We start from the raw sequence: 10,586 nt of genomic DNA, 5'->3' as shown, positions 1-10,586 counted from the left end.
AACCTACTTATGAAATTTGAGAAAGATCCATTCAGTACTTTGAGAAATAGAGATAACAAACTTCATTTGTCAAAATCCAAGATGGCGGTCTGTCAGCCATATTGTTTTCCAATTGATTTCAAAATGCAATAAGCATAACGAGGCACCAAGGGGAACCTCCATATGAAATTTGAGAAAGATCCCTTCAGTACTTTCTCAGAAATAGCGATAACAAACTTCAATTGTCAAAATCCAAGATGGCTGCCTGTCGGCCATGTTATTTTCCGATTGGTCTCAAATCGCAATATGCATAACTAGGCACCAGGGGAAACTTACATATGAAATTTGAGAAAGATCCCTTCAGTACTTTCTCAGAAATAGCGATAACAAACTTCAATTGTCAAAATCCAAGATGGCTGCCTGTCGGCCATGTTGTTTTCTGATTGGTCTCAAAACGCAATATGCATAACTAGGCACCAAGGGAAGCCTACATATGAAATTTCAGAAAGATCCATTCAGTACTTTCTCAGAAATAGTGATAACAAACTTCAATTGTCAAAATCCAAGATGGCTGCCTGTCGGCCATGTTGTTTTCAGATTGGTCTCAAAACGCAATATGCATAACTAGGCACCAAGGGAAACTTACATATGAAATTTGAGAAAGATCCCTTAAATACTTTCTCAGAAATAGTGATAACAAACTTCAATTGTCAAAATCCAAGATGGCTGCCTGTCGGCCATGTTGTTTTCTGATTGGTCTCAAAACGCAATATGCATAACTAGGCACCAAGGGAAACCTACATATGAAATTTCAGAAAGATCAATTCAGTACTTTCTCAGAAATAGCGATAACAAACTTCAATTGTCAAAATCCAAGATGGCTGCCTGTCGGCCATGTTGTTTTCAGATTGGTCTCAAAACGTAATATGCATAACTAGGCACCAAGGGAAACCTACATATGAAACTTCAGAAAGATCCCTTCAGTACTTTCTCAGAAATAGCGATAACAAACTTCAATTGTCAAAATCCAAGATGGCTGCCTGTCGGCCATGTTGTTTTCAGATTGGTCTCAAAACGCAATATGCATAACTAGGCACCAAGGGAAACTTACATATGAAATTTGAGAAAGATCCCTTCAGTACTTTCTCAGAAATAGCGATAACAAACTTCAATTGTCAAAATCCAAGATGGCTGCCTGTCGGCCATGTTGTTTTCAGATTGGTCTCAAAACGTAATATGCATAACTAGGCACCAAGGGAAACCTACATATGAAACTTCAGAAAGATCCCTTCAGTACTTTCTCAGAAATAGCGATAACAAACTTCAATTGTCAAAATCCAAGATGGCTGCCTGTCGGCCATGTTGTTTTCAGATTGGTCTCAAAACGCAATATGCATAACTAGGCACCAAGGGGAACCTTCATATGAAATTTGAGAAAGATCTCTTCAGTACTTTCTCAGAAATAGCGATAACAAACTTCAATTGTCAAAATCCAAGATGGCTGCCTGTCGGCCATGTTGTTTTCAGATTGGTCTCAAAACGCAATATGCATAACTAGGCACCAAGGGAAACCTACATATGAAATTTGAGAAAGATCCCTTCAGTACTTTCTGAGAAATAGCGATAACAAGAATTGTTTACGGACGGAGGGACGGACGGACGGACGGAGGGACGGACGGACGACGGACCACGGACGCAGGGCGATTTGAATAGCCCACCATCTGATGATGGTGGGCTAAAAATATAATGTCAAAATTCAAATACGAATGTCCCAAAAAGACGTCATATTTAATAATGACACTCATGTTTGACCAAGGCGTTTAAATATACTCTTAAAATATATAGAACATCCGTGTGGTCATTATCAGAGTTTACTATAAATGTTGTTTATCGCTATGCTGGATTTCATACTAAACAATATAATTGAATAACCACAATTTCATAGCCACAATTCTATAGATATAGATATAAAGGCGTCAATTATTTACCTATCTTATAAAAGGTAGAAACAAACATTTTTGAATCGGCGTTGAATAGCCTGATGTAGTATTTTAGCGCCAATTCCGTCACGGTTGACTACATCTATGGCATTCACGTTGTCGTGAATCCACATCCCAAAGCCAGAAGTTGACACAGAAGATTTAAATTATTTTGTCAATTAAGTTTAAATGAACCAAATTCCAAACGGGATGGCGGTCAAAATGGCTCACTGAAAATAAAAACAATTAACGCTTTGGCAATGGAAATATGGCGGTATGCAAGTGATCATTTGAATTAGTTTACATTTGTATAGTCATTCATCTGAATCTGACCTGCATGTAGGGCGTAAGAATTGTACCTGCTGCCTCCATTGCATGATCGTAAGAGGCGACTAAATTTGGGATCTTATCTTTTCTCTTCTTTCTTGACAACTTTCTTCTTCCTAATGTCTCCCTTGACAATGCCTCACTTTTGGCCTTTAGTTGAGCGTTCGCCCCTGTGAGGAAGGCTTTGGGTTCTGTCCCCTGGCCGAGACATACAGTCTTTAAAAATGGTAGTTGCTACTCCTGCTTAGCGCTCAGCATATTTGGAGTGGAACGACTGGTTCGCCCGTTGTCAGTATAATGTGACCGGGTGGGGTGTGCTGCTGGGTGTCTTCGGCAGTATGCTTCAGTGAGGTAGCACTATAAATCGGCAAAAGTTCCGGCCTATCACAAGGAGACTTAACAAGAACATACCGCAGCCTCCCAAAACACACATACGCTCTCACCACACACATGCATGTCGCACGCACGGGAGACCGTCCTTAAATGACCTTAGCTGTTAATAGGACGTTAAACAAAATAAACCAAACAAAATCAACTCAGCACATTACTGGGAAAATATCCTGACCATGTGAATTATTTTATTTCGAAGATAAACGTATCAACGTAACCTTGAAATTAGACAAAGGTCATGCATCGCCGGATGCCCAATACCTCAAAAGTTAAAAAAAAAAAAAAAAAAAAATGATAGGCATTCCACACTACACGTCACCAAAAATAGGTAACGATGTTGAGAGGGTTATATCATAACTGTAAAAATGTCCATGCTTAATTCATGAGATTTTTTTTCTATGAACCCCAATCTGCAGTTATCCATTCGACTGTCAAAAATATCTCATGTTATTTGTATAGCACGTGAAGTAAAATATCCAGAAGACATTTCTATCATTTTGTGCCATATCTGAAGGTCTTGGTCGGGCTTAGCATTTAGGGTTCTTGGCAAAATCAAAATACTATGGAATATCTGGGAACCTTTTGAGTAGGTTTAAAAACTCCCTCTCTCACAGAAACCAGAGTTTCCATCGCTGTCTCTCCCTGATGCTCCCACAGTCGGAGTACTGCAAGGTTCTATTCTTGATCCATTGTTGTTGTTTTTTTAATTTGTAGGATTGTCAATGTCTTTTGCCGACGATACGGTTTATTTTGACATCTTATAGGCTTTGCATGTCTTGAGATCGAAACTATTATAAATTGAACCTTACAACCGCTCGATAAGTATACATGGACAACTCTATGGTGATTCATTTCAGATTCCTTAAATTAAAATGAACAACTCGAGCTTATATTCTTTTCCAGACGTGAAATTATAAATGTTACTGAAACATTTGGTGACATTTTATATTTTACTGAACACTTTTTACAGTTATATTTTATGGTTGATGCCTGTATATGATTACTAGTTGAAATGCACTCAATCAGTAAAATGGATAAAGTCCAGCAGCAGTATCAAATCTAATACACAAATTACTCAATACTATACATGTTATAGAAAGTTCTATATTCTTTATTGCCCCGACAATGATGGTAAACACACTACAAAATATGTATACACATGCTAAACACACCATTCTCAGCTCATCAACTCAAATTAAAACGGCGTTGTTTGTGATACCAATGGTACCGGTGGTTTTTCTCCGGGTACTCCAGCTTTCCTCCACCTTCAAAACCTGGCACGTCCTTAAATGACCCTGGCTGTTAATAGGACATTAAACAAAAACAAAACCAAAGTGATACCAATTTATTGACACAGAAGATTTTAACTAATTTTGTAAATTGAGCATGCGTAAACAATATTTTTGAGTATAGGTTTAAAGACTACCTCTCTCACAGAAATCACTTTCCATTCCTGCCGAACTTTCTCTTTCCGGTGTTGCCACAGTAGGAGAACCACAGGGTTCTGTTCTTTGCCCGTTCCTTTTTTTCTTCTTTCCGCGTCTCGTCCTTTGCCGACGATACCGTTTTATTTTGACATCGTCTAGACTTTGAATGTCTTCAGATCGAAACTAATATAATTTTGACTTACAACTGCTCGATATATACAAAATCTTCAAATATATGGTGAATACTTAATTGCGTTTTAAACAGGAGAATTAGAGGTTTTTCTTGTTTCAATTTCCTAAAATATAAATGAGGAACTTGAATTTATATTCAATTCCAGACGTGGAATTTTCATATTTATTTTTGTCTAAAATAAATATTAGGGTGTCGTTATAAGTCGAGTGGGAAATGGTTTGATTGTATCGGCGTTATGTTTTTAATTCCGTAATGAAAATATATAAACTATTAATAAAGATGACGAAGGCAATTTTAAGACTCTACTTCTTATTTCATTTCATTAAAACGCGGATTAGGTTTAGTGGTGTAAGCGGCATGTATTTCTGCATGGCTGGGTGATTAGCTGTCGTAGATCGTGAGTTCGAGGCCCGGTCTGGGCACGAGTAATACAATCTTCTTTCGTCATTTGTGTTACTATAATTATTATAAAACTAATTGTTAATACAATGCATAATATGCATAATATGTTGTTTGTCCGAAAGTTAAAGCGAAAATGTCACACCAAGGGTTATGAAATTTAACTATCAAAGTTAATTCAATTCTCTCATGTTCCTGTTTTGAAGAGGATGTTTAATGATGATATAACTTGTGCCCATTCCATTGGCACTAAAATATGTTTAAACATGATATACATGTATCGATACTGTGAAACCCTGGGCCTCTTGGTCAGCGAGAAGTCACTTTAACAGGTTAATTATTTGATCAATGTGACCTTGAAGCCGCACAATGGCCATCAAAATTGATAGACCCAATTCTAATTCGTTCGCTGGGTTGTTCTTATTCACGGGACCTTGACCAAATACGACCCAGATATTTCGGCCATTTTTTTAGGTCTTTTTGGTTCCGTTGTCGCCTTATTAGTTCTCACTTTGATGGGCGACTAGACTACCTACCTTAACCTAGTGTAGTCGAGGAAACAGAAGACGCTTCCACCCCCCCCCCCCCCCCCCCCCACCCCCCCTTCCAAAAAGGAAAGTCTCCTAGAATGGATTATTTTCCGTGAACATTTGAACAAACTTAATTGACTCTTCTGCAAAGGAGCTGAAGTATAGTATCCATCCATCAAAAACACAGGTATTTGTAGTTTTAAATTGAATAATAAAATGCTTTATACCAAACATAGGTCCTTATAATATAATAAGTAAATTAAATTAAACCTACAAATGCAAGTTCTTATAATACTAGATCATATAATGCTGTCTGAAACCTGTACCTTATCTTCATATTTCGAAGAAAAGCCGAAATTGAAGTGTTTTTTTTATTTATATTTTGCCATGACCTTTAGATGGGATAATAAACTTTTATTGTACTCAAATGCAATGACCTATATATTTGATCACTAATGACAACAGGCACAATTGACCTGCATTGCAAACCTGTTCTGCAGCCTAAGAGAATATTTATTCGTGTGACTTTGAAAGGTTTGTTTAAGCTAATTGATCTGGTTCCTTAATGTCTAGTATGTTACACGTCAGGTATTGCAATCAATATCTTTAAACGAACTTTTTTGGACTTCTCAATTAATTTTGACCCCAGGTGGTTGAAACGCAAACAAGTCATGATGATTGTAAGCGAAAGAAGTTTCAGGACAACCGAAAATTAAGTTGATAGAGCGAGGCTGTCGAAAATCTATTTATACAGTTGTAGTAACAATGTCCTATTTTACCCGGCAATTTCAAAACGCAAACTCACACAAAAGATGTTGCGTGTTAGCGTGCATGTACAAAATGAACCCTCTCAGGCGCGGATCCAGGATTTTCGAAAGGGGAGTTTTTTTTGTTTTTTTTTTTAAATTTTGGCGAGGGTCCCAGCGGGTCCAGGGCAGCGCCGTGGTAAGGGGTTCCAGCGAGGGCGAAGACCCCCGGCGGAAAATGAGTATAACACATTTGCAATCATTCGGGATCAGGCGCAGAGAATCAGTCTCCAAAATGGTCTTGTACTTTTTTTCACCTACATCTGATTAAGATGAAGACAGTTTTTTTTCCCAACAGTTTTTGACATGCACATGCAATTCACATACTGGATAGCAATGTCAAACGTGCTGTCACCTATATAACACCATGGTGGAAACTGTTTTTTTAGTTCACCTTTACATTCAAGATCGCTGGGGTCAAACTTAATGACTTTGATAATAACCAGGAGACCGAGACCTGATCTTAGGCCTGTTTCAGGTCAAGTTCAAACGAATAACATTGAATAAATCAAACAAAACAGCTTTTTTCCAATATATACCTTATATTTCACTATCGGATCCAGGGGGGTTGGTGGGGGTTGGGAGGCCTGGGTCAGGACCCCCCCCCCCCCCCCCCCCCCTCCTTTTTCGAACGAGGAAATTTTTTGTAGCCCTTAAAAAAACCGTCAATGCCCCCCCCCCCCCCCCCCGCTTATCGAAAATTTCCCCGAAAGATTGCAAAATTTGCTATAATGATTTCATTTTCCGAAATATTGGCTCCCCGACCCCTCGCCGAAACAAGAGGCCCAAAGGGCCTGTATCGCTCACCTGGATTCATGAAATATGAAACAAGAATGATGCTTAAGTATATTTGTCGCTGGTATTGCTATGTCAATATAAATTATATCATAAGCATTTTATATGGGTACATGTACATTGGTTTTATTTTAATACTAACAAGAGATCCCAGAGGGATCTTGGCGCCCACCATTGAATGATCTTTATAGGTTCCATGTCAGATTGATCTTTTCTCTACTTTTATCTTCCTCTAAGTCTTACTAATCTGTGTAAATTCAGAAACAGCCCTCTAGTACTATTCAAACAAGGGGAACCTATACATAAAATTTAAGATTTAGCGATAATGGCTTTTTTCATGTCTGTCGGCCATGTTGTTTTCGGATTGGTCCTAAAATGCAATACCGGGGACCAAGGGGAACCTACATATGAAATTTGAGAAAGATCCCTTCAGCACTTTCTGAGAAATAGCGATAACAAGAATTGTTTACGGACGGAGGGACGACGGACCACGGACGGAGGGCGATTTGAATAGCGCACCATCTGATGATGGTGGGCTAAAAATGCCAAAAAGTGCATTAATCCATGAAAAGAAATTGACTTTTGGCGCGACCCCATAGGGATGCTACCACACAAATGTGAGTGATATCCATTGCTTAGTTTCAGAGAAGATCTTGTTTAGACTAATTGACCCCTTTTGACCCTGCCCTCTGCCCCCTGGGGGGTCATCTCCTTCCTTTATACAATTTTGAATCCCTACCCCAATAGGATGCTACCAGTCAAACCATTGCTAAGTTTCAGAGAATAAGTTGTTTAAATCAAATTAGCCAAATTGACCCCTTTTGGCCCCACCCCTCAGCCCCCTGGCGGTCCGGGTCAACCCCAACATTTGTACAATTTTGAATCCCCACCCCATAACCATGCTACCATACAACTGTGAGTAATATTCATTGCTTAGGTTCAGAGAATTTTGACCAATTTTGGCCCCGCCCCTCAGGCCCCTGGGGGTCAGCCCCACCATTTGTACAATTTTGAATCCCCACCCCATAGAGATGCTACCAGGCAAATATGAGCGATATCCATTGCTTAGTTTCAGAGCAGAAGTCGTTTATATCAATTCTGCAAAACTGACTCCTTTTGGCCCCGCCCCTCAGCCCCCAGGGGGTCGGCCCCGTCATTTGTACAATTTCAAAGTCCTACCCCAAGGTGATGCTACCAGTAAAATATGAGAGATATCCATTGTTTGGTTCCAGAGAAGAAGTCAATTATATGAATATAGCCCGATTGACCACATTCGGCCCCACCCCTCAGGCCCCTGGGGGGTCAGCCCCATCATTGTACAATTTTGAATCCCCACCCCATAATGATGCTACCAGGCAAATATGAGCGATAGCCATTGCTTGGTTTCAGAGAAGAAGTCATTTATATCAATATAGCAAGATTGACCACATTTGGCCCCGCCCCTCAGGCCCCTTGGGGGTCAGCCCCATCATTTGTACAATTTTGAGTCCCCACCCCATAGTGATGCTACCAGGCAAATATGAGTGATAGCCATTGCTTGGTTTCAGAGAAGAAGTCGTTTATATCAATAGCGCCAAAATGACCCCTTTTGGCCCCGCCCCAGAGGGTCAGCCCCATCATTTGTACAATTTTGAGTCCCCTACTCATAGGGATGCTTCTGACCAAATTTATTCAAATTCCGATCAGCGGTTATGAAGAAGTCAAATAAGTCAATTGTTGACGGACGGACGATGGACGCCACGGTATGGCATAAGCTCCTTTGGACCAGGTGAGCTAACAATTTCGGCTCGTGCCTATGGTGGTCGCATTACCACTAAATTACTGGACCCGCCCCCCACCCCCTTTTTTTCAAATTCCTGGATCCGCACCTGTATTTTACATATGTATCATGCTGGTGAGAAGGGCTACCAGGTTTGTTCAAGAATGACTGAAAAAAGCATAATGGGTTTTGCTTAAAGGCCGGGGACGGGGTATAAAAGGGAGACAACTTGGGAAAATGGAGGGTTATACAAATTTTTGGCAGCCTTCACTTCAGAGAGAATTTCCTCAAAATCATGTTTAACAAAAACTTATCTGACATAGATTTTGTTATGGTAACATATTTTTTTGTGAGGAATCTGAATATGTATACCATGTTATGCAAGAAAATCTAATTTGTTTGTTTTCTGATTAAATTTGTTTTTCCGATTCAATTTGCAAACTGTCAATCAAATTTGAATTTGCCAGTTTTCCTACCGGATGTTATTACCGGAAGTTGTGTTGTTGCTAAGGCCCTAGCTACGCAGCATGCAATATATGCCCCTACTAAAAATAGTAACTGCACCCTTGGCCCTAAATCCTTGGAACTCATCACACTTGTCATAGAGATTCCTCAAGAAATGAAGCCACTAGAATGCCAAAAAGTTTTACAAGACGGACGGACAGGAGAAATATAGCCCCCCCCCCCCCCCCCCTGATGAGAGCAAGAGGTAATTAATCTGTTATTGTATCAATCACCTGCTTCCAACACAACTTTGAAGTTGATCTAGGTCTTTTATGTGGTTGCATAGCTGGTTACCACATAATTAAATTATAGTTTATTCATCCGAATCAATTTGTAGTCCCTCATCCCCACGTACAATAGATCTCCCGCTCCCCTCGTTACCGAGAAACATGAGGCCCATTGGCCTTAACGGTCCCCCGAGTTATGATATATTTTGGCAGATTTGATTCCAGCAAAGTTGAATTTGAGGGCAATGTCCTTTATCCTAGCATAGTACGTTATACAAGCCCAATATCGGGCAACTGGACCTCTTGCTTAATGATGAAGCCATTTAAAGACTTGAGCATATTTGACCTTGAATGAAGGTTCAAGTAATTCATTTCAACATACACCAATATTCTAAAGGCCAAATATCGGGTCTCCCAGCCTCTTGCTCATTGAAGAGAAGATTTTAGCATATTTGATCCCTGACCTTGAAGGTCAAGGTAATTCATTTGAACAATCTCGATAGCGCTTCACCCAAGCATGCTACAGGCCAAATATCAGGTATTTGGGCCTCTTGCTTAATGATAAGTCATTTTAAATTTTTTAGCATATTCGTCCTTGTGACCTTGAATGAAGGTCAAGGTTATCCATTTCAACACCTGTGACCTTTGGAAGTTGGTCATTATTCTCAGAATGCTGCAGGCAAATTATCAGCTCCCTTGGTTATTGAGAAGTTGCTTGCAGATTTGCATCCAAGCATGTTACAGGCCAATTATTAAGTTTGTGGATCTTGGTTAATAATCCTCTATTTCCAGACGGGATAGTACAGCAAATGTGGCAAATATATATTTGCGTGTTTTGAGTTTCTATTTTGGTTACTAAAATGGGATGAAGTCCAAGACTTGTCAAGACAATATAGCTCCCAAAGTGGGTTGAAATTAGGAATTTTTTTTTTGAAGCAAACCAATTGTCAGTGGGTCCACAAATGTAGTACCAATGGGAAGGTCTTGTCACAAGGAACACGAGTCCAATATGAAATGTCAGGCTAGCTAATGAAGTGGTTATTGGCTTATATTAGCATCCACAATTCATGACCTACATCTACTTCCAAATTGCATTAGATGCAGATGAGCGATACAGGTCCATTGGGCCTCGTTATTTCATTTTCTGTTTTGTCAGCTTTTAAATTGTGTCAAACTGACAAACAAATAGGACCACCAAATTTTGCTGTGCTTTTTGTTTTATATGAGTGTTTCTGTGTTGTTTATTTTTATCAAATATGAGACGACAAATT

The sequence above is a fragment of the Pecten maximus genome, chromosome 2 (assembly GCF_902652985.1).
Source record: "Pecten maximus chromosome 2, xPecMax1.1, whole genome shotgun sequence".
Classification (NCBI taxonomy): domain Eukaryota; kingdom Metazoa; phylum Mollusca; class Bivalvia; order Pectinida; family Pectinidae; genus Pecten; species Pecten maximus.
Note: the sequence above shows the minus strand (reverse complement) of the source record.